We start from the raw sequence: 26,711 nt of genomic DNA, 5'->3' as shown, positions 1-26,711 counted from the left end.
TAGTGTTGACAGGAAAACTATAAGTATAAAAAAGACTGAGAAAACTGAAAAATAGGAACATCTAATGCAGATGATGAGGTTTGGTGGCAATATATTTCAGGATTAGATTAGGATTTTATTGAAACAGATGAGATGACCAGTCAGACTCATGGCATAGAGTTTGCTTGCTTGGATGTTTGAAAGTGGAGGATAGATTGGTTTGTGGTGTTGTGATAGGAGCATTTGGAGATTATTGCTGACGAAACTTAATCTGCCCCAAAGCAAAAGGATTAGCAACTCTACTGGAAGCAGCAGTGAATAATCAAGCCAGAGAATGCAAAGCCAGCTGAAAGCAATCAAGGTCAGGAAAGGTACTTTTGAAGTAGAGGAAATTATTTTGTGTTTGTTTGTAAACTTAAAGTGGTCCAACATTATAACTGCTGTATCCTGAAAAAGCTAGGGTAGTTATCAAAATCCATCCTGAATCCAGGAGCTGACCCCCAAAACATACACGCACACACACACACGAAAATAAATCAGCTCTTTCATAGATAATATATACAATATATATATATTTCCTATTATTCTGCACTAACAGCTATGCTCTAGTCCTGGCTCTTATATAAGGACTCTTTTTTGCTCAGGGACATGGCTTAGGGTTTGATAGGAATGGTTGGACTCGATGATCCTGGAGGTCTTTTCCAACCTAGTGATTCTGTGGTAAGCCGCTCTCTAGCACAAGATAAAGGAGTAGCTTTAGGGTAGATTAGGGTCCTCCCTAATCATGGGGTAGCTGCAAGAAAGGCTGAAGGTACTCTGAGTTAAGGGCAGCTGACCAACCTTGCTAGAAGCTCCTAGAACTTCCTTGTGTCCACTATTGTGGCTTCCCTTACTTTGTCCACATATGGCAGCAGGAGGCACTCTCTTAGTTTCTTGGAGAGTTCCCAGGAGTTCTCTGATGATCCTGAACCCTGTGCCCAGAAGGTCGAGAAACTTCTGAAGTGCTGCTGTGCAACCTGCTGTGTGTGTTGGCCTTCTCTGTTTGCTGTACATTCATGCTGAGTTCCCAAGAAATGAAACAAAACATACCTCTGGTCTGAGTGCATAAACAAAGAGTTGCTTGAATTGGAAATTAAGTTATCATACCCTAGTGAAAGGCCAATCTTCTGGATAAACCTTGATCTTACCCACTGTTTTTAAAAAGAAGTGATGAGAATGACAAGGGTTACAGTCTGTGCCCAGGTTGAGGTCCATCCAAAGAACAGTTCTTTGTGCTCCCTGAATAAAGACCAAGAGTTGAGGCTATTACATAACCTATGCAATTTCCTGAATAAGCTATGCTTTTACTGCCTTTAGCTAAATCAGATAAAAATATCTCTGCTACCCCTGATTAGTCTCACCCTCCATCCTCCAGTGTAGGGTCAAAATTAAGTCAAATGCAGCAAGTTGTAAACCCTGTTAACATGTGAGACTGGAGGAAGACAGGAAAACATTTTCTTCCCTGAAACTCTGAAAGGGCAATTTGAAATACAATGGCTTGCCATATGAAATGTCACCACCCGGAAATTCTTATAGAGCAACAGAAAATCTGTTGAAGGTTATCTTTCATCACTGTGGCAGAGAGAATTGACAATGTTCCCAGAAGAGGCAGAGGTGATGTTGAACACCTAACCACTCTGGAAAACGTATTTCCAAGGTTGGAGGCAGTGGCACTTAAAATACACAAAAAAAATTTCTATTTATGAAACTGTATCTGTTTGTCATAGTAGACAGGGAGAAATTACCTATGGGAAGAGTTACAGCACCTGAATGGGCCTCAACACTCTCTCACTTTATTGAGCAAGGAGTATACCAAAATATACTCATTAAATCACAATTACACAAATGAATAAGCTTTTTATCAGTCTTCAAAGAATGATACTGCTGCATTTTGAAGAAAGAAGTAAAGCAGAATTTTCCAGGAGTCTTTAACAGTGGCTTAAAGCATTAGAATCTGTGGTTGCTTTAACTTAGGCAAAGAAATTAATCTTGTCATAGAAAATCACACTACATGGCACAGGAAATTTTGTCATACACCCTAAGAAATTTTGGAGAGGAGTCAAATGGATGAATCTTCTGGCTAAAAATTTCTGGGAATGAGACTGCTCCCAACTGATGGTACAAAGCAAAAAAATACGCCATCAAACACTGGATGAGGACTTTTGACTTCTGTAATTGTAAGAATTTAAACTGTATCACTGGGTGTTGTTTTTAAATACTTGCCATTATGAAATACACAAAGTTTAGTATCGGTGTTTCTGTGTGGCTGCATTCAGTTTATTGACAGTGCAAGAATAATGAAAACAAACAAAGAAATATAAAACAAACAAAATGCCATTTCCAGGACAAAGTATCTTTTATGAAACTTGACCTGTCAGTAGTAATGTCTGCTCAGGTAGAGATGGATTTAATATGATACTGTAGATGAGAAGAGACTGTATACAGAGAAGTATGCATCGAAAGTAGGTATCTCTGTGAGGATTAGACAAAACCTTTGTGAATAGCATAAGATTTGCCCTGATATTTTCAGCACAAAACATTTAGCTCAGATTGGTTTGACTTTGGTATAACTACAAAGGGAGAAGGGCCTGGAGAAAGGAAGATGAGAAGTATACCATGAAGAAATATGAAAACCTTTATGCTTACTTAGCATGCCCATAGAATTGTGAGTCTTAGGAATCCAATGCAGAGGCTCATGGGTTGCTGGGAAAAAAAGTTAACAACATTGATTTTAATCCTTAGATGAACTGAAGGGAAAATGCTGGAAGAGCTTGTGTTCTGAAATCAAAACTAATCGTTATGTGAAAGTCAGAGTTGGGCCTGAAGACTCTTCCAGAACTATCAATATCCTTCTGTTTACTTATGTTGATTTTACCTCAAGCTGACTCAGTGTGAAATAGAATCCATTTCTTAATGGCCAGTCAACTCATAAGATCATTCCAAAGAATTCATTCAAAGGCACAGTGAGACACTTAAGCCCAGAATTCACTTGGTGTAGGTGACAGTCTGAGGAATAAGACTAAGAAAGGATAGGAGGAAAGTCAGAAAAGAACATAGTTACATAATGTCTACTATGAAACTAGAGGAAGGCAAGCTGTTCCCTTACTGCTGCTGCAAAAAGGCTCTATACATTTATTGACGTAATCATAGAATCATAGAATCACCAGGTTGGAAAAGACCCATTGGATCATCGAGTCCAACCATTCTTATCAAATACTAAACCATGCCCCTCAAATGCAAGTTCTTTGTTTAAAAACTGGTATTAAATTTAAAAGCTGAGAGAGAGATTTGGTTAAAGAGATTACTTTTATTTAGATATTGCCTACATGGCCACCACCGTTTTATTCCTTGTTTGCTTTTCCAGGAGGTTTTTCTTCTATGCATTTCATGTTGCATTTTAAATTGAACAGCGTGCCCCTGCATGACTGTGACTACAGTCTGGTTTAGTTGAAATGATTGATCCATTTGCACAACTGTGGTTCTGATTTGTGTATGTCTATACTGTGGATCCTCACTTGTATCAATAGAAAATTTCATTCCATGAAACCAGATCCTATTCCATGATTGCCACATGGCAAAATGCCTTAGTCTTTCTCACTTGCTTAGGATTAAATTTATTTTCAGATTTGAGGTTAAGCTGAATTTTCTCCTGTCAAGTGGAGCTGGCTGGGATTTCTGCTAGTGTCACTGTTAGTTTTTGACTGTAACATGAGGGCCAGTCTTCTCCTAGAATCTTTTGGAGTTTTATATAAAAAGCTCCCTGCTTGGAACCTCAAACGTTGTTTGTGAGATCTCTGATCTTGTTCTGCATTGGTTTTGTAAGTTTCCCACAGAGTGGTGAGAAAAAGTTCTACAGTGCAGGACTCGTTATTCAGACCTGGCTTAATGAAACACTTATTGCCCAGTCCTTTTTCATTGTGGAGTACTAGATTTGTTGATCAAGTAATTTGCTTCCAACATCTGTAAGACACTAGATTCATTTTGATAGGAAACTTCGTGAAGCAAGGTACTGCTCTGTGTAAACAGAAGTGGCATTATCATGCCTCAGTATTTCCAGCTGCACCCAGTAAACGGATATCTCGATATAAAGGTGCCACTGATTTTTATGGATGTGATTTATATTTCTAATGCTTGGTTGAAATGCCGGCTTCCCACACTAGGAAGGTTTTTCGCTATTCTAAAAAAAAAATCCTCATACCACATAGTTGTAGGTAAGTGTTTTATATTCACTCCTATACTGGAATGTTTGAAAATCCTCTGTATGGCATGAAATGCCTCTTAACTAATCATAAGTGCTTGGGGAACTGTTCTATAGATTTTACACTCTCTAGGCCTGTCTTAATTGACTATTGTCTTTGACAGAGGATTTTATCATCTCCTTATTTTTTCAGACTATTACTGACCAATGAAAGTAGCCTAAAATTAATCTGAATATTATTTCTTGATTAGAAAGGAGAATAAATGTGTATTTTTCCTATGGTGACAAGATGGTACCTATTCAATTATCCTGTAGCTGGATGGGAACAATGCAATCAAATGGCCTTTACCCACTGTACCTTTTAAAGTGTACTTGGAAGTTATTTCTCCTTTGTTACTGACTACTTCTTCTGTTTGCCACACCCATTACCCCGTGCTTAGCTTGAACATGGAAACTTCCCAATAAATGTAGCATAGTTGTAGCTCGCTATTTAAAAGACATGAGTGACTTGTGAATCAGGAATGCAACTAAAAAAACCAATCGATTTTAAGACTGTGATGTGAAGACCATTGTAATAAATGGAAAGTACTTCCCTGAAATTGAATGGGATTTGCACAAGTACCTGTAATGATTTGTCTATCTAGGGTGCTTTCATTCCAGAAACTTAGTCAAGCAATTTAAAGAAAAAAAAAATAAAAAAAAATAAGCAGGTAGTTAGGTCATTCCTTCTTACTTCTTCTTGCCAAAAGTAGTCCCCGGTTTTCTAAATGCATGTGCTACAAGTAAGTATTATCTAATGGTACCATGATTGGTGCCCAATCCCTTTTGTGCATCAAGATGCATCTAACCACTTTCATGTTAACAGGAAGGGAGAAGGCATTTGCTGCAAATCCTTGAATGTGGCCAGGAGATCCACAGCATGTTCATTTCTGATATAAGGATCTGCAAGGAATCTTCATAACCACCTTGCAGATTTCAGGACAAAATCAGAGAGTTCTGGGCAGTTCATTCTGTGGTTGGTCTTTCCCTGGCAAAACGATTCATTTCTCAGCCATGGTAGCATTAGTAGCCTAGCTTAAATTGTTTACTCTCTCATATGCGTGTCCACAGTGAACACACATTAATGTGAGCAAAGCAAAGAAACTGGAGGTAACACATGTCCAGTCAGCACTTCTGTGCATTTTCTGGTGGATTATCAGCCAGTTTGGCAAGGAACAATGCCACCAAGAGTGGCTGCTGCCTGGCTCCATTTCCTCCTGGCTTAAACATACCCCTGAAATTATATGAAGCTCTGGACCATGCTGTGTTCATCCAAAAAAGAATCCACAAGCTCAGAAGGAAGGAGATTATGGTGATGTGAAGGCTCCATTCTTCATCTGTGCTTGCTGGACACATTTGGCAAGGATTATCACCAAGTGACCTCCCTCATGCTGAGCAACTGGAGGAATTATGTCACCCATATTTTTATAAAGGAAAATGTGAGTCAGTATGTTCATAGCTGTAATACATAATGTTATTTATCTCCTCTTTTCTGAAGAACGGATAGTACCTGATAGGTTCTGGAAAAGCCATAATCAAGCAAGCATATCCTCATTTAGTTGGAAAATAGAAACTTTCAAAACATTGGTGTATTTCTTCTCCTTAGATCTCCAATTCTTGAAAAATTGTTGGGGTATGTCACCTTCTATGGCTTTCTAGGTAATTTAATGCTGTCATCACTTCAATTGTCATAGCATTTATAAACATTCCCTTTATTTGTTTTACTTCTGTGTTTGAACAACAGTGAGGAATAAGCTATTGTATGCTATTACATATTAGTCTCTCACTCTTTCTTTCTTTGTTTTGAAAGAATGGCCAATTTTACAATCTACAAGTTCTTAAAAAATATAGACATAAAAAGTAAAATGCTAGCAAATATTTAGTCCCTAACTGGGATTAGTGCTGGTAATAACATAAACTGTTCTAAACAGGAGAATGTTGCAGTGTGTTTTTCCTAGCAAAAACCAGTGTCCAAACTGAATTCCATCTTCGTCAGTGTCTGTAAGTGTCACAGATTCTACTAAATAGTCTACCTAAATTCTAAATTAATTGCTACTATAAAAGAGTGCTGAGCATATATTACTATATATTACTATAGTCCTTCTCCCACCTCACAACCTACAGTGTTAAGATTAAGTATTAACCTGTAGTAATAATAAAGTTATAAGGCAGTCCTGTTGACAGGTAATTATGCTGAGAAGCTGGGTTTGAGAGGTAGTTAACAGCTTATTTGTTTGCCAGCTTTACAATCTAATAATTTTTTAAGCAATGTGATGAATAAGATCTTTGCATGCCATTATGCTTCTTCATCTTGGCAGTTTTAAGGGGGAAATTGGTACTCACTGACTTTACTTTCGCTCCTAAGTTCTCACCAAATATAAAATTGTGAATATAGAAGTCCAAAATCCAAAGTGAAAATTGAAATGTGAATGTGTAGGAATAGCAGGTTTACTTTTCTCTTTATTGTGCCCCCCAGATTCTGTGGTTGTTTTGAAGATGAAGTTCAGTAATTCTTACAAAAATTAAAGACCAGTTTTAGCCACATGATGCTTATTCAGACTTCAGAGCTGGCATTAGAAATGTTGTGATTAGAATATCAAGTGTTGTGCTTGGGTACATTGACATATCATGTTCATTTATTTATTTTTAAATAAGTTGGGTTGGAAAGAAATATTGATATCTCTTTAGTAGGCTATCTGTTCAGCTATCACCATGAGAAAAGTGCATATAGATAGCTGGATGATGAAAGAGCAGGATAATGATTGCAATAATAATGCGTTTCTTTTTTACCCCTTTCAGGTTCACCCCCCTAAACTGTTATACAAAGACCAATATCAAGTTACTGCACCTTCCTCAGAAAACTCTGTTTCAGGCACCCGTGACAAGAAAAAAAAAAAAAATCTTATCTAATGCTTATCTTCAACATTAGCTTTCTGAACTTGTCTCTATCAAAATACCTGCTGCACAAAACAGAATGTATTGTTCTTTTCTGTTGATGTTTCTTCCAGGAAAATAAAACTCTTTTGTACTGCTATCTATATCCATATATAATACTTTTAATAGTGGAATGATAAAGGGTAATAACAGACTTTTTTTAATAAACCATAATAAATTGGACAGCTCATTTCAGAGAGATCAGTTGCTATATTGAGAATGTGTTTCTCAAATCTCCTGTGTGCATCACCATCTGTTTCTAAAGAGTAATATACCTGTCTAGCCTCAAGCTATTTTTCCAATGACTCAAGCAATTGGATGAAGCATCCAACAGCTTGATAAAGATTGTACTGCTGTCTACTTTAACCAGAGGAGCTATCTAAGCTTTCAGATCACCAGAAAACTTGAATTTCTGCATGGAAGCCATACAGTAACACCACAGCCTTTTGTTGGGTTGGGACATATGAGACTTGAAAATGAGAACAGTTTCTGGACTGTAAAGTCACTGGTCAGTGGTCTCCAATGTCACTAGATGCAGTAGAAAATATTTGCCTTGAAGGTCAAAAATCTTTGTTTTATATGAAAATAACAGGTTAAATTAATCTGTCATAATTAGGGACCAATTGATACAAAAATTAGATAAAGCATATCTTCTATAAAGCTGTTACAGAAGATTAGTCTGAAGACAAAATTTATGCCAGCACAGTGTTCACAGAGGTACCTGATTACGCTGTGACCCTGAAAGCCACAACTTAGAACTTATAAGGTCTAAAGTTTCATGGCTGGTCTTTGCATTAGCAGGATTTCATACATAAGGCACTCAAGTCCATGGAAATATCACTGAACTTATTGCAGTACTCAAAACTAAATGAAAGGACACGATTTGGCCTCATTTTACTGATGATATAGTCAGTTGCCTGTTTGAATTCTCCATACTGTCTTACATATGAGGTTGCCAAGAAAACACACTGTTTGCTGGCTAATGGCAGACTTGGAAGTCTAGAGGTCTGCTTTTAATTCTTAATTCTGTCAGGAAGTAAATCCATGAGCAAATAAATTATACAAAAATACTTCTCTGGTGTACCTGCTCAAAGGAGCAGAGATCTAAGATGTCCACAAACATTTCTGATCTGATTCATATGCTTATTTGGAATATTTACAGTTCAGATGGAAATGTGCCCTGGTGTTGTCCTTTCTCTGCAGTATTTCTCTCCCATTATTTCCAAGCTGAGTTGCTACGTGCACAGTTGTCTGGACAGTGTGTGAATCACAATTCCACAGCACACTTCCACAAGGATGCACTCTACAGCATCTATAGTGGTAGATCCTCTCTGTTGTCCACCATCTACCATATAGCTCTTCTTTGGTCTCTGTCTGCATGCTATTTTCCAATGACACAGTAGTCTCTGAAGCGTTAGGTCCTTCAAACTATTGTGACAAAGCTGCTTTTGCCTAATTACAGAAATACAATTCACTTTTTCTCTCAAGGAATCATGTGATCAGGTATATTTACGTAAAGAGTTAGAATATCCACCAAATTTCTCAAACTGTTTGAAAAATGAAGTGAATGCTTGGATTCCTAGCTATGTCTCTGCCAGTAGACAACTCTGAAAGTTATTCCATCTTTGTGCTTCAGTAGCCCATCTATAAAGGGGGGGGGATTATTATATGTTTGCATTAGATAGAACTAGCATTATTCTTATTTCTGCAGCTTCTATTTGTATTTATGATACTATTCACAGAATCAAAATTTTTTGTGTCACAACATATACTAGTGTCTGCCCTAAATCATGAGCTATTTAAGTAACTGGTGGACAACAAGGGAATTTAAAGTGGTTGAGAAGGAGACTGTATATTCAAGAGGTCCTGGGCAGCATGATGAGAACGGTATCCAAGCTGCTTATTCACTTTCGATCTAAATAAGCATCATGAAAGGAATTAGCCACCAGGAGAAATTTAAAAGAGGACAATACATTATCTTTGCTTATGGTATGAGGAATTTGTTCCTTGCATAAAGAGCGGCATGAAAGAGCAACTGGAAAATCTGATATAAAGTGCCATTTGCTGGTATAATTGGCATAGTGTATATCCATTTATTTTCAAGTGCAATATGATATGCACTTCAGATATTCTTGAAGCAAAGGTTGAAAGAATACTTAGGTAAAAAAGTGCTTTTCCTTCCCAAACAAAATGTGACTTATTTTGAACAACTTTATTAGAAGCAGTAGGTCAAGTCATATACTTGTTGTAAAGTGCAGATTGATGATTTAAAGTACACAGAGAAAAGGATAATTTTTGATTCATATGCCTTCAGAAGCAATTATCAACCTAAACAGTCGAGAAGTTAAACTGTATTTAGGGACCTCTTGCTCTGTGTGCAGTTATTGGCATAGTTTATAATGATGTTGCTTGGCAGAACTAATATTTATATTATTCCATACTAACTGAAATCTATTTCCTTTTTGTATTCAAATGCTGGGTTTCTTTGCACATAACGCAGTCTCATAATGCAGTAGTGAACATAAAATCAATAGCCCCTGTCTCAAAGCTGTGTAGGTCTGCTCTCCTTTACTTTGCTTTCCATATTGAAGTATCAACAAATTATCCTATAAGCATGTCAAAATCTGTGCTCCTTGCACAACCATCAAACAACTTGGTGATGAAGGACAACCATTTCAATCTTGTGTGCCTCTCGGTGATCTTGCTCAGGGGGGCTTTGAAGACTAATGGGTATCTGAGAAATGTTTTGTTGTCCACAGATAAAGGGTGCTTGTAAAAGGTAAAGTAGGAGTAAGATCATGTGCTACAGCACTATCAGGGCTTCATTATCTGCAGTGCTTCGCAGATGCAGAAAAGCAATATGATACCTGATGTGGTTCCTTTACCAGGACCTGGAGCGTGTCCAGAGAAGAGTGCTGAAGCTGGTGAAGGGGCTGGAAAATGAGCCTTATGAGGGGCGGCTGAGGAAGCTGAGGTTGTTTAGCCTTGAGAAGAGGAGGCTGAGGGGTGACGTTCTTGCTCTCTACAACTACTTGAAAGGAGTTTATAGAGAGGAGGGAGCTGGCCTCTTCTCTCAAGTGACAGGGGACAGGACAAGAGGGAATGACCTCAAGCTCTGCCAGGGGAGGTTCAGGCTTGACATCAGAAAAAATACTTTTCACTGAAAGAGTCACTGGGCACTGGAACAGGCTGCCAAGGGAGATGGTTGAGTCACCTTCCCTGGAGGTGTTTAAAAGATGTGTGGATGAGGTGCTGGGGGGCATGTTTTAGTGATTGATAGGAATGGTTGGACTTGACGATCCTGTGGGTCTTTTCCAACCTAGTGATTCTATGATTCTGTGACCTAACAGAAGCTTCTAGGTGACACCGCATGGATTCTCAACAGCCCTTCCTCCAGCAATTTGCTCTCTGCCCCAAGATGGATTGCACTGCTAGAGTAATGTAATTACTCTGAAGTAAGGACCAACAGGGACTTATATTTCTTCTATACTGGTCAGGCTGCAGCAACCAGGTTTAGGTTTTAAGATCTTAGTGTCTTCAATATAAATTTTCAGAAGTTCTAAAATTGGCTGCAGTGTAAAAAATAGCCAAAAAAATCAGGCTGTACTGTACATTGTTGAGCCTGCAACTGTGAAATTATTGAAATCTACTGAAAATATCTGCACTGAATTTCAGTAGGAATCTGAAATTTTGATGAGCCAAAAGGTAAAAAACAAAAAGACGAATAAACTCCCAGTCAACTTATAGGTCTTTTTAAAGCATCGTAATAAATATAACACATTGTACAAATGCATTTTAGAAGCATTTTAGAGAGATCTTGATGATGAGAATACACATCTTGGCAGATGAAAAGAGGAGAATTCCACCTTCATGAAGTCAGTTTACTAGAGTTCTGTGAGGTCAAAACCATGATTTACAGCTTATGATATATAGGGCTTACATAAGCCTGTTGGGAACATCTAAGCTGTTTTATGAATCTATACACTGTACAACTATACTGTAATGCAAATCAAAACAATATTGACGCAAAGTACATTGATTGTCCCGGAGCCTCTACCAGTTTTAATAATAGAATTGCTGCAGATGCATGTTTGAAGTGGCTTTATTTAAAGCTTCTGTTTTATTTACAGCACAGACGAAAACTGCTCTGCAGTAATAAGCTTTCCCTTCTTAACAGTGTGTATGTGTTTGTTGATGTTGGTTACTCCAGGTTCCTGATATTGATAGCGACTTTGGCTTGATTCATCGAGCAATTTATGCACCATTTACATACAGGTCCCCAAGGGTTATTTGAAGTAATTGAGTACATATTTTTATGGTCTATAAAAGTCTTTTAAAGTTGTACACATGAAGAAACTCTTTTTGATGAACCTAAGAGTAACCATCCAAGTATGAATAGCATCAAAAAATCAGGGGCAAAATTTTCACACAGCACTTCAAGTGCTTAAAAATTCATAGTAATTCTTTCTTTATTGTAATTACTTACTGTGCATATGATACTTCATATGTTTTATCAGCAAAAGTGGCTATTATTTTCCCTTTACACCCACCCTTTTTCACGTATGGCAAAAGCAGAAATAGACGAAAATTAGGCAATTTCTGAAGTGGTATAAAACATCTGCCATCAAAATGCATATAAAATTGCAATAGAGCAGTGCTGATCCCACCTCTCCAGGCACAAGACCCTAGTGAGAAGCCTACTGTGTGAAGAGGTGATACAGTAGGCACTGTGCCACTGGGAAAGAGGCCGTTTGGAGTATAAAAGAAGCAATTTTGATGCCCATATGTATTCCATGAAAGGGAAAAGTATAACTAGACAGCTTTGCTAATTATTTTGAGATGGTATAACTTGCCTATATTAAAGGTCTGTATATGACAAGGAAATAAAAATCTGTTTTTTAAAAAATAAAATCAAAGCCTATATTCTCATGAACTTTTTCAATTTGAATTTTGAGCCTTGGAGGTTGTCAATGGCTTCTAGTAAACATGTGAGTTGTTCTCTGCATTGCATTTTCTGTACTTGTTTGACCCTGCTGAAGAATTGGCACCACTACATAACTCTCATGGTTTCTTTGTGAATCATGCTGATAAGATTCTATGTGGTGGTTTTTCTCTTTGACTTCTTTATTATTTTTTCAAAATTGCTACCTTTGCTCTTATGTTCATAAGAAACATAAGTTTAATATTCTTTGGGAAGCAACTTATTATAAATTTTTACTTCTTTACCAGTAAAATTTAATGTAAATAAAGTTTTATGGATGCAGAAAGAAAAATGTAGGTGAGAGTCCATACAGGGAAGGAAGGCAGTATGTGTCCCATTATTGATACTTTTACTGTGTTTTGTTTCCTCAGAAATCTGGCTAACATACGTTATAACATAAGTGCACTCTTTCTTAAGTCTCCCCCTCATCCAAGCCCAAATCTCAATTTAATAACCTAGAAATGTTTCCTGAAACTTATTCACTTGTACTTTTTTACAAAATAACTCATCCCTCCATACTGTTTATTAACTTTTCTACTTCCAAGAAAGCTCTGGAAGCTAATGTAGCATATATAGTAGAAAATTGTTTTAGGACACTCTGTCTTTCTTACAAATAGATAGAAATAAAAAAGAAGAAATTCACCTAATTCTAGAAGGATCTTTGTTTTGAAGAAACTCATCTGATACTGTGAAGGAAAGACATTCACTGCAGGATTCTACACTTCCTGTTATCTATCCACTTTCCATGCAAAAAGTGCCTGCCATTACAAATAAAAACATTTATTGCAAACTGAGTGGAGACCTGTTAGTACAGTTACAACTCAGATATTCAGGGACTAGAAGCACAGTGAAGAAACTTAGAAGAGGCTTGCATTGCTCAGCAGTCTTGCCCTCAGGTCGTGAGACCTAGATTATCAAGACGATATCAGGTGATCAGGATGCTTAAGACTGAATATTTATGCAATTCCTCAATGTACTTTTGCTTCACTAATCTGCTACACTATTGTTTCCTTATAAACTGCATGAAAGAAGAACTCTAAGAAATCCCTGCATCTTAGTAAGCACATATGCTTTGATTTTTTTAAATTTTTTTTTTTATGGTGAGATACGAATGAAATTCCAACACTCATTAATGTTAAAAAATATGTCAGATCTCCATATGAAAAGAAAGAAAATTTACCTTCACTGAGATTTATGAATTAGACCCCTACTGCATGTTCAACATTAAATGAAAGCACAAAAATGAAACAGAAGTCCAGTGCAAGATAAAAATTACGTTTGAAATTTGTGACTTTTTATTATTCATAAGAGAGAAAGAGAGGGGGAGAAGGAGAGAAATAAGAAAGAAAGAAAGAGAGAGAGAGAGAAAGAAAGAAAGAAGGAAGGAAGGAAGGAAGGAAGGAAGGAAGGAAGGAAGGAAGGAAAGAAAGAAAGAAAGAAAGAAAGAAAGAAAGAAAGAAAGAAAGAAAGAAAGAAAGAAAGAAAGAAAGAAAGAAAGAAAGAAAGAAAGAAAGAAAGAAAGAAAGAAAGAAAGAAAGAAAGAAAGAAAGAAAGAAAGAAAGAAAGAAAGAAAGAAAGAAAGAAAAAGAAAATGAGAAAAGTAGGAATCATAAATCCTCATAGTTATACATGTATTTATTGGCTTTATGAAGAAGTGCACTTTGACATGAGTCATTTCTCTGTTAAAGGCAATACCTTCTACATAGCTACATCCTACTCAGCTTCACATGGCGTAGCTACTCCTAGTCAACAGATATACAAGCAGTACCTCTTTCACTAAAATGCAGTAGTCAGTCTTCTGCTGTGTGAGGAGCTGCAAGCACAGTGAGGTTCCATGCAAGTGCTGGTGTTTTAGCGCCAGGGCGCAGACCACCGATAACGCATATGTTATGAAAACTGTACCAATAATAGAAGACTTAAGTGCAGCACTGATTCTGGCAAAAGTACATGGCTCTTTACTGTTGTGCGTTTGAGAAACAGCACAGGTTCAGTAAATCCTCAGTAAACTTGCATTTTGATAAGGTAAGAGAACAACTTCTTTGCTAAACAAAGAACGAAGACATACACAGACCTCAGCTAGGAACAGAGTGACACTACTGAGGCATCCCTGATGCAAATCATGTTATTTTTTATCTGCACAATCCCTGAAACATCTAGCAGTAGACATGCTGGCATACATAAACCTCAGATGTAGGAGTATCAGACTTGTATCAGATCAGAAATAATTCTGTTGACCTGGAGCTGAACCAATTATCTGTGCTAGTTCAAGACAGCATCTGTACTTAAAAGCAATACCAGGTAAAAGCACCAGGGGTGTTGTCAAGATAGACAGCAAAAAAGCATCTTCCCTTTCGGACCGGAGGACGGGCTGTCAGCTCAGGCTGTGATCTCTTGAGAAACAGCAACCTGCTGCCATCGCTGCTGCAAAGTGCAACAGATAACAGCATTTTCTAGAACAGGATGCTAGTTTGTACTTATTTCCACTCTTATGCAGTTAAAGGAGGGTCTCTAGCCAGCCCTGCATTGGCTGGCACTCATCTATCTTTCTTACCTACTGCTGTGTGCATATTTGTGAGGCTTCTTCAGCGAAGCTGGGGCAGTAATCTCCAGTGGGTGCACATGCTGCTCATCATAGATCAAGAAGAACCTTTCACTTCTCTCACTAGTTGTTGCTTTGTTAAGAAATGCATCCAGTGTGACGTCCTTCCTGTTAGGAAGAGGTCAAAGATGTGGGTGACAGCTGAAGAGATTTTCATTTACTAAATTGTCTTTATGACATGGAGGGAGTTGGAAGAATTTGAGTGAAAATCACATACCACCTGTGGTTTGCTTTAATATTTCAACCCTGATGCTGAGAAGAGTTCAAAGATTGGGACGTTTTGCTTTTTCAGGATGAATTCTCAACTTCTCTTGTCCACCAAGATATAATTTCAAAATTGTACAGGTAAGGTAATATACAGATATTCAGATGAAGTTTTCAATGCATTGGAGCTAATAATTCCTGTAAAAATGTAAGTCAACAGCTCTTCATGTAAACAAATATTAAGGAGTTAAATGCAAGTGGCTCATTTCTGGCACTTGAGTGAGGTGAGCAGTGCCTTTATCTAAGCCCTCTTAAAGATGGTGGTTGATTTTCTGAACATAGTGCAAGGCTTGACATAGATCCCTCTGTTGCCAAGGGCTTAATGCCTCCTTAAAGATATTGATTGGCATTTAGTGAGTCTTGAAAAAAATGTCCTGCCTTGTATCCTCTGAATCAGGGTCTCCAAGCACCTGAAGTCTGTGTGATATATCTGCATCAAATAATCACGACAATGCAAAAAGGCATTTTGTGTTTGCTGGTATAGACTCTTTATAGTATATACTAAGATGAAACATTCAGTTGTGTTAAAAGGAATACCAAGGCGCATCTTCTACTCAAAAGATCAATAAAAATATTAAGTTTTTGTTATCTTTTCCTAATTGCATCTGGACATCCAATTTTATTTTTTTCAGGCCTGAATGACCATGAAAAATGCAGCTAAATCACTGTCAGAGATAAGATTGAATAAACTCCATGCAGGTGTTTCATTTAGTGTCCTTTCTGGGGTTGCACCAGTTGGCTACACTGCGATCTGATCCTGTCCCCAGTCAAATCAATTAGTGTTTTGTCATTCACATTATTGTAGTTAGGTTCAGGGCTCTGTAATGATTGGTGGGTTTTATTTATTTACTGACATATGAAAGACAAAAAAAGAGTCATTATCTTCAGTGTGTTATTTAGTCAAGGATTAATCTCATCAAGAGGTGCAGCAGATCAGACATAAAGAACCTGCAGCTGTCCCAGAACAAAACACATATTGCACATAATAACAGCCCCACACAGCTTGCCTCCCTCAAGTATCCAGGCAAGATACCATAGCATACAATCGACACAAATCTGCTAGCGGAATGTAATGTAGCCATTTTTTCATGGTTTAGATGCAATTAATCTTTTCAAACAGGCAAAATTTTTTTTCTAATGATCATTTCAACTGAGAAAGTCTTTTCTTTTGTAACTGCATAGAATTTTAAGATTACTTTGTCAGAAAAACATCATTTTACTTAAGTCATAAACCCTCCTAACTATAGAATGAAGCCTGCAAGGTGGCTATGAAGAACAAGATTTCTACTTGGCACAAGAAATGACACCTGTTTGTGCTGAATAAACTTAGATAAATTCTGCTGTACTGGTTATATTTTCAACTAACACAAATCGAGACTATAATTTCCATTTTATCAGAAATTCTAATATGTAAAAAATATGTTCTGGATTGGAACAGAAAACTGATATTTGGCATTTCCTGTAAAAAAAGTTAATTTTTTTTTTTAGATTTAAATTAAAGTTCTTCATTTTAGTGTGATTATTTCTATTGTTTTTCCTTAATATTTTGACCTCATTGATGGATAAAATAAATATCATATCAAAAGATTAATACAGAAGAAATATGAACTGTATGACATCTGACTTTGATGCAAACATTCTTTCACGAAATACTTACATTTTTTAATCAAAGACTGTGAAAATAGCCTCAAATTTTTTTACATGAATGGAACGGCTTTTGATTTTAAACAGATGTGTTATCTTTACTTTTCTGAACAATTTTCGTCTTACTTCTTATTATCATCATGCAAAATAATTTTATTCATATTTTAGTACAATTCAATCCATATTGTTGAAGCCTTCTATTAGTCCTTTGTACAAATTCAAAATCTACATCTCCACAACTTTCCCCTGGCTCTGTTCATAAGGATAGATTAATACACACACAGCTTTATTTTTTTTAAAATTATGTACTCTTTAATATGAAAATAATATGGCCTATGTTCTGCAGCTAGAACCTGCTAGGTTTCACCTGGGAAATAATATATGTAATTAGGGGATGATGGTCTTGTCTTTTATGACTGAACGCAAGGCAGGAATTTTTTTTGAGACGATGATGATGTGTTTTATAGCATTTGATATCAGTAAGTCCCTTAAGGGCTGAACATAAATGCAAATAAATTAGGAGCTTCATTGCATATTTGGAATTTATGAGCTAGTCCAGTTTCACATATCAGCAGGAATATAATAAGGAGAATAACTCTCTAGTAGATCCCTGACACTTGCTTTGGAACTGTAGGAAGAAAAAATATCCAGTCATAACAGAATTCCTGTTTGCTCCAGAAACTTGAGATTTTTACTATTTTGAGTGTCAAGACAGAATCATAGAATCATAGAATCATAGAATAACGAGGTTGGAAGAGACCCACCGGATCATCGAATACCATTCTGAATTTCTTCCTTCTCACCTTCTCTTGCCATTCTCGCTATGCAGTTTTTTGAAAGTAGAGCTCATTGGTTCCTGAAGACACACATTACAGAATTTCTGTTCAGAAAACTGGTTATAGCAACATCCCTCTATCTCATTTATCTGATAAAATTAAACCTGCTAACCCTCTTAACAGTATACCATAGTTTATAGCTCAACATGAGTTTTTTTATAGTTATATTATTATCTTCCATTGATGCTTTCCCAAGTGGTGTAGAAAGGATGTTTCTCCATGCTGTCACATTATAAACATTCTTGCATTTGCTTTGTAGTGGCATTGATGCAAGTGAACACATTCAGTGATGCTTTCCTCTCCACATAGTATTCAGTGCCTTGATTGTGTGCTGCTGCCTTGTCTTGGTAGACAAAATCAACTGAGTTTGCAAATCTTTTCCTCATCTTGGATTGCAGTGATGCCATTGTTCTGCAAAGAATGTTACATGTTGGGATACAGAGAAGCTGGAATACAAGTATAGATTCCCAAAGTCTAATAGAGTTTGCATGTGTGAAAGAAATTAAAACAGCAGCATCCCCTGCTGGGAATGACTTTGTAAAATCAGGTTTCACAACCTAGGTGCCAGGGATTTGAGTATTTTACTGCAGTAACAATAAAGAAGTTTTTGAAATGTCTCTGATGATTTTCTGCCTCCGCTAACTTTCTTTTGTACAAGACTAATTATTTGTTTATTTACCAGAGCTGTTTTTCTGCATGCCCATTTGTTTGGCCTTTGACATACTTATATCAACTAGCTATAATCTGTAAATAACCAACCAAAATAGCGGCTTTTTTCTGGGTTTTCCAACTGATACTGTTTCTTGTCCCTTATCCTTTTTTTTTAACAGAAAGTACGTTCTTGTAGAAATCTCAACCTGAAAAACAATCATGTTTATGCTTGCATTCGACTAGCAGATATTCCCAAGGATTTCAATAAACATACTTCTACTTTGAGAATAGCCATACCTCAATGGAAATATATTTTCAGGTTATAACACCTTTTTAGATTGTTTCTTTGAATACAGGTAACTCGGAAGTAGTTTGTTTTTATTTCTTCAGCCTGCAGCAAGAACAAAAGTGCATATATATTTGCTTAAGACATAACATAATTTGAAGTGTTTGAAAACTGCATGTTGATAATCCTCCATATCTGTCTTTCTATTGAAACAAATCAGTGTGCCAGAGCATGGTGCTCCAGATACATGCAAATATATGTGCACCTGTCTGCAGTGGAACTCTTCATATTGATAGAAATGTTGCTGTTTACTGCAGTGATTGCCCATTGAAATAATGATAGTACCTTTATATTTAGATAGTAGCATCAATTTCAAATGATCCTGAAGAACCTCATTATCGTAAGACTTTCTGTCAATCACGAGGAATCCCTAGGGAGTTCAGTGCATCATGTTGTTTGGATTTTATTACAGGAATGGGGATATGGAGATTTGGGGATTCAGGGAACAATATTTTGAGTAAGTTGCAGTCTTCATCTCTGTAAGTCGAAAAATCTTTGCCGGTTGTTGAACTTAAATTTTTAGTAACATGAAGCATCTTCCCACAAAAGTGGGTGATAATATGAGTGAAGAATGGGCTGCACCAGAGGAGTGAGGGGGCAGTGTTCATGATGCAAGTTCACCTGGTAGATGGCTGTCGATGGCATCCTTCAGTGACTCATACTGGTGCCAAGACTATGTCACATCTTTATTAACAACCAAGCAGATTTTCAGGTGATGCCAAATTGTGGGAAGTGTGTTCAATGGAAAGCAGGGCTGGTCTTCAGAAATGCCTAAAGAAGATGAAAAAGTGGGCTAACAGGAACCTCATTGAGAACAACAGAAGCAAGTGCAGAGTCCCATAGGTATGATGAGGAACCCCATATGCGGACCAGAAGTCCAAAAAAAGCTGGAAAGCAACTTGGCAGAAAAAACATGGGTATCCTTTTTGACAGCAGATTGAAGTGGAATCATAAGTGTGCCCTTGCAGCAGAGGACAACGTATTCTGGGCTGTATTAGGAAGGCTGAAAGAGAGAAACTTTCCCCTCTGCTTGGCACTGGATCCAGTGCTTAGGCTCACTGATAACAGGTAGACAGGGACACACTGGAGCAAGGCTTGTGTAGCGCCACTGAGATAGTGGGAGACCTCAGCGTAAGGCATTTGAGGAAAGGCTATGAACTGGGTAACTCAGCCTTGAGATGGTGAAGAGGGATCTTATTTCTGTCTACAGCTACCTAATGGGATGGTGTGGAGAAGGTGGAGCCTGAATTTTCTCAGAGGAAATCAGTGGAAGGGTTAGAGGCCACAGTCAATATTTCAGATTGTTGTAATGAGTTCTCCACAACAACCATGCATGCATATACTTTAGATCCATAAATGCCTTCCAAAAGTTCTATTTTTAAGGAATTTGAGACTACATACATCTATGGAAACTAATGTTTCCTCATCAAGAAAAGTTGAAACCTCATTGTTATCACCTACATAAATATTTATGCCAAATGAAAGAGTGTTTTATAAGTATTTTACATATGTACATCTAAAATGCATAATTTTGAAAAAAAATCTTAAGTACAGTTTTTCTGCATTTAAAAATTACTGTTCTCTTTTTATGTATTGAATGTTCTTCTGTTTTAATTTAAAGTTGGCTAATCTAAACCATGAAAATCTTTTTCACTGTTAGGTAATAATGTCTAAATATTTTTTCTAGAATGTAGGAGACGAATTTTTTAGCAAACCTGATTCTAACCTTATCTAGCTGTATTTTTTCATGTGCTAAATGACTTGAGAAGAAAATGTAAAATTATCTTTTAGGAGACAATTCACATTTTTCCTGCTTCATATAAATGGAAATCTTTGGTCTAAAGTGTGTGCAAGCTTTTAAAGAGAGGAGCAAAGTTTGGGATTACAGCTGTTATCTAATGGCAGTGATTTATTAAAGACCTTTCTGAAGTATTGCCTTTTTAATGTTGAAAAAAAGCATCCTCCAGATACAGCTAATATTTTTTTAATCTCATTTGCTTTTTAAAAGGGATTAAAATTTTAGACGTTGTAATAAATATTGTTAAAGCCATAAATAGCTCTTGTTGTTTTAGAGCTGAAGCTGCTGAACCTGATACAGATGTTTACTCTAACTCACAAGTATCCCTACTGAAGGCAGTGAGTATGGGTGTAAGGTCAGCTCCTTTCTCCATTGCCTCTAAAGGGCCCTGGACAAAGTTGACATCTTCCACATTGTTCATGGAAGTTTGAGTGTATTGTACTGGTGGAGAAGGAAATCTGCAAGCATGGGCTGTGGTTTTATTTTGGAGATGCTCTGCACTTTTACAGTTACATCTCATACATAAGCTCTGTGCAATACATAACACCTCAGTGAGAGCAAGGACTGCAGAATGCAAAGCTGGGGTAAAGAAAGTGTGTTCATCAGCCATATCCTAACTGTGCCTCTTCCATGATGGGCAGGAGAGCACAGAGTGCCTAAGTTAATAAAACAGTGATAAAATCTTAAAGTGAATTTCACATAAGAAGATTACTGGGTGATTTGAGGTATTCTGCTTCAAATCACTTACAGAGGAGAAATACTATTTCATTGTACTTTGTAGATCTGTTTTCATTCGATACTTTAACTCTGAGCACTTTTTCCCCTTTTGTATGAAACTGTAGCAATGCCTTTTCAGGCTACATTTTCCCTATCCTAGGCTTTCTTTTGGAAATGGCAATATTTCTAGAGAAAAAACATAGTTAGTTTTATTACCACACCAACTTCCAAACTCCAAGGAACAGTCTGCATCTAGTCTCCTGGTAGTACAAAGTAATGATTTCTTAGAGACTTATTAGCAGAACAGAGTTAAAACTCTGAAATACATCAAGAAAATTTTGACAAATGTAAAAATGAGTGGTTTAGCTGCTCTCCTGCCCCTCTTCTTCTGGGTTTCAGCAAACAACAACTTGCCATTATCATTACCTCTAAAAAAGAAGCAGAGCTATGCTTGGTACTCAATGACATTATACTCTTCTCTAAGCTATACCTCTGAAAGAAAATTTCAGATTCCCAGATCTGACTGCTTATATCAAAAGTAGTTTGGATGGGACACCACTAGAGGGAAAGTTTTGGGTTTCTTAAAATTTCTCTAAGATTCCTCAAAGGGAATCCATTAAAAAAAATAGAACAAACATCCTTCTTTCTTTGCCTCTAAGACTGTGATATCATAACCCACATGAACAATACTGAAAGAATAATTTAAAGTAATGAATATTATAGAAGCCTATTTTTTAAGAATTTGCTTACATGAAATGATGTAGGTGCCCAGAAGGTGCCCACTTCACACAATATTTATTGTATTTCCTTACTATGTTTAGATAGATAGTTCCTTTGGAGTAGCTTCTTTCTTATAGCAAAACCAGAGATTTGTTGCCTTATTTCAGGTCTCTCTCATGAAAACATTAATTCATTCAAAGAACAAAAACTACTCTGTCATTCTTACACCACCCAAATACCACTAAAATTCTCTTCAGATGCCACTAGAATTTATACTACTCCCATAAGAGATTAATGAGGAAGCAGTGAGGAAACCACATTCCACCTGTAGGGGAGAAAAGTCAAGCTAGCTGTTGAGGGAAATAATTGACTCTTCAGCAGTGTAATGTTGCTGTAGCTATGACAACCTGCTGATAATTTACAAGATTGGACCACAATATCCTAGCTTGAATGATAAACGAATCCCTGAGATCTCATAAACGGTGGGGATGGAGTTTGACCAGTGTAGCAGATCGTAAGCCTTCAAGAAAGTAATTGTATACCAAAGAAAAGGGTTAACGTGACACTTATTGCACAAATATTCAATGTTAAATATGAACCTTAATGTACATTATAAAGGAAGCATATCACTTATTTTGCAGCTGCCCTCATCACTAGTGATTAGTGAAACCTTGCAATGTATTTTTGTCTTTCTCTATAGAGCTCTTTGGGCATTTGGTTACAGCTGAACCATAATACTTTCGTATTCAGAATTTCTCTACTCTGTTTTAAAAGCACGTGACTTGATCCATATATCTAGGTCTTATGTATTGTGAGGGCTAATTAAATAAAACTTTTATGGGTCTTTATAGTCCGCAATAAAGAACTGCGATATACAGCCATTGTTAAGGCTGAGTATGTAGTTATGTCACAGATCTTCAGTTATGACAGTAAGTTTCTCTGCTAAAGTATGGGTGCAGACTAGTGAAATCTTTGAGGTTGTATACCTAACTAATGTACTGAATTGGGATCTAAATTTGCTGCATTTTCATTGTTTGATATTGTCACATTCCATCAAGTGCCACAAATGCTCATTGGAAAAAAACCCAAAATGTCTTTATGCTGCATGGGATATCAGTTTACTGAAGGATAATTTTGTGAAGCTAAGCCTGAGAGGAAACACGAAAGTTGGACCAGCTGTTCAGAACATTGCCTTGCATTCAGAAGCCTTTCTATTGCTTTCAAATCATATAATTGAAGAAGAACTTTGTTGGAAGGTGTCTTGAAGACAATCTAGTTCCACCCTCCACTATAGGTGGGGATATTTTCCACTAAACCAGTGTTGTTCAAAGTTATCATGCAGCCACCATTCACTTTGCTGTTAGAGGGATCCCACTGAAGACACTTACAACTTGTCAGTGTAGTGAAACTGTGGAAAAGAATTTTTTCATTTTGAGAGTATGTGAATGCATGCAACTGATGGAATAAATTTGGTATGTCAGTTCTAGGGTGCTTATTCATTAGTGTCCTCCTGCTGTTCACATTTTGTTAATGAAGCAACCCATCACCCTGCTACCTGCAGACACTTAATTCCTTCCCAGAATCCAACTGCTCTCCATGGTCCTTTGAAAACAGCTTTTTATGGAATCAGCTTTAACAAAGTCTTATTTCCATGGGTCAATTAAATGCCAAATATTGTTATTTCACAGCTAAAGCTCCTTTTAAAGTTTCTTTTAGCTGTGATTAATCCTAAAATGATTTCTGGGGCTGGAATTAGGCAATCTAGATCCTATTTTAAAATAAATTTATTCTTATAGCAGCTCATGCTCATAAAGGTGGAAAATTAAGTCTAAAGGTGAAAAGCGTGATCCTGCAGCTCTCCCTTACTCAGGCCTTGCTTAGACAAATAATCACACTGGTTGCTTATCAAGGAGTGTATGATATTTTAAAGACAGTTTTTAATTCCAATTATGTATATTGCAAAGGTAATCAGAGAATACACATATGATGCTTATGTTTGTCACAAACTTAATAAAGAATGACTATACAAGTAGAATTACTTCAGGTGCAATAAAGAATAAGTGTATTTAGAATAATATTTTGAGAATATCCATCACCCTTTTAATTACGCCTATTGTCAGCATACCTTGTAGTGGCATATGGAGTATGCCAGATATAACAAAAGTATATTTTAAAGACCTTTTATATTTTCAATTGGAAGTAAAGATTTTGCTGCATTTAAAAATCACTTTTTATATCTTCAATATTATGATAATATAAAAATACATTTTAAATATTTATTAAATATTAAAGAGTGCCACATGTATGACCTCTCTACTTTTAAAGGTCAGTTTTATGCTTCAGGTTGGTGTCACTACTGAGGTAATGACACTTTAATGTGTAGTGGGGCACCACTGAAGAACTGGTGGCAGAAAGTTTAACAGAATGGATGTTGTGGGACCAAAGAACTAGTAGGGTTTGCATTTCATTTGTGCTGAATGCACGACTTTATCTTTCAGCTCAACATCTGCTGCTGAAGTTTGGGGAATATGTAAAAAGATTTGCAGTTAATCTGTAACTTCATTTTATAAATTATTAATTTAACCACTGACATTCAATTTATCCCTCACATGTATTTGCACTGTCTCAGATTTTTTGAAGTTAAGACAACCTGATCTGCGGTATTTTAGATTGTGGTTAATAGGTCGTGAACTGTGTATAAACTGAAACAAAGTAACCCATAACTAAAGAGGAAAGAATTGCTGTACTCAGCAATCATCCCATATGTGTAATTAATGTTTTGATGAAGAGTGGTTGATTTTCCTCTAAAATCAGTGTCATAGCATTTGAGACCTATGAAATAGTTATGCAGCACAGATTAACTCATAGTTCTCAATACAAGGTGAAAGTATTTGAGTGGTGGAGATGAATGTTTAATTATGTTTTGCAATGTGGCCGCTGGATTAGGTAAAATTCTCTTCCCTAGACTGGTTTGTAAGTTTGCATCTAGAAAAGACAATGATGGTGGTGGTGGTGGTGGTGAGAAGTCTTCTGAGTTTTATTCCCATGGTCACTCCTGTTACCTGTTTCATAAACCATAGTGGTCATCAGCCAGTCTCAGCAAGGAGCTGCAGTTTGGAAAACCTGAGCATGAAAACTCAAACATGAATTTTCTTCCTTGAAATAAGTACATCAGATAGGGTGAATGTTTATCTATTGGGTAAAAGGGAAAAAAGTAATTCCCTCTGGTTTTATTGTAAGAAACTGTACGTGGGCTAACAATTTTATGTGTTAAGTTTATGCTATATGTGCACACATACCTACCTATACGTTTTATATAAGAATAAGGGACAAAGTGCTCTGTTTTTTAGCGTAAGGTATCAGCCATGATTTTCTGCTCATAGCAAAAGATTCTGTGCCTTTCAGCCATTTGGAGGCATTACATAGACACATCTTTCAAGTTGTTTTGTTTGCTGGCATTTGGCTAGATACCCTTTTTGTTAACATGTATAATTCTGTAAAGATATTGCTAGAATGTTAGAAAGGAGAATGCACAAAATCCACATCCAGATGCATAAGCAATGTTGCAAAGTCACTGTATCCAGGCCTGGTCCTGGCTATTCTTGTGTTTATCTAAGATGTTAAGTTTAAAAGTATTTGTGAACAGGATATGAGCCATGACCTTTGGTAAAATATTTACATCCTTTTATTACGGTCTATAAACCTATTTTTTTGCAACTAGCACCAAAGTGTACACTTCTGTGTACACTGATGATTTATGAAAAATTAGAACTTTGAGGAGAGCATTCAGTTGGAGGGTTTATCATTATGGGAAAAAAAATATTTTCATCTCCATAAACATTTACAAACAAATCCTACAGGAATATAAAATAATAAGCATATTGTTATAGTCAATACCTAGAGGTGAATGTTGCAAATAAATCATGTAGATGACAGCATCAAAATTATACGTTTATTGTATTGCAAGTAGCCTATGTTAGAACACAGTTCCCTCAACAATTTCTGTAAAACTGCCATATTCTTTTAAATACTTTTTATTTTAATAGGGTACATTTTTTGACCACTTGCACTGATCTTATTTAGTGGTGAAAAATATTTTAATACCTAAACAGTATTTCATCATCCAGTGGGGTGGAATGAATCTGAAAAGAAGGTGCAAGAAAAGTAACTATGAAAACTGGTCTTGCCGTTAGTCTTTTGACTATTGCTATTTCACTGCCTTTTAAGATAAATCTATATTTCCCTAGTTTCCCTTCTTTCTTCTGAAAAGTCTGTTCTGTACACTTATGGAATTATTATGATATTTTTTCTACAGGTATTTTACAGATAGCTATCAGACAGGTAGGAATTTGTGTGATGACTTCTGTGTTGCAGCTGGATAGACTGAACATTTACGTCTGTTTGTGTTTTTAAAATATGAAAATCACCTTAAAAAAACCCAGATGTTTTTGTTCCAATCACAGCAATGCTGTCTTCTTTGTAATAAAGTGCTCTTCAAAAGCTACAACATCAAATGTAAACATGACTCCCTGCACCCGCTGACACACGCATAAACAAACCATCCAACCATCAGTCTGAAAATGCATTTTAACCATAGAAACCCAAACACTTACCTTCTGAAATTTATTTAGAAAACAAATACTGTGTTTTATCTCTTTATAGGGCAAGGTAGCAGTAATATTCAGTAATATTCAATTATTATCCTTGTCCTAAGACAAGATCAGTTCTTTGAAAATAAAGATAAGGAATGTATATTAGATGTCAGAGAAGTTAATCAAATAGTAATCAACTAGTGAGAGAACCCTAACAGTCAAGTCATAGACGTAGGAGACTAGGACAGAACAGGGGCCCTGATGGTCGTATCAACCATTAATCCTCTGAGACAAAGGACTGATTAAAGGGAGAGAATGTGCTTAAAGGGAGTACTTAGCAGCTGAAAGTAAGGACAAGGGGTAGAGGTTCTCTT

This window comes from Phaenicophaeus curvirostris, chromosome 4 (assembly GCF_032191515.1).
Source record: "Phaenicophaeus curvirostris isolate KB17595 chromosome 4, BPBGC_Pcur_1.0, whole genome shotgun sequence".
Lineage (NCBI taxonomy): Eukaryota > Metazoa > Chordata > Aves > Cuculiformes > Cuculidae > Phaenicophaeus > Phaenicophaeus curvirostris.
This window is presented reverse-complemented; position numbering follows the sequence as displayed.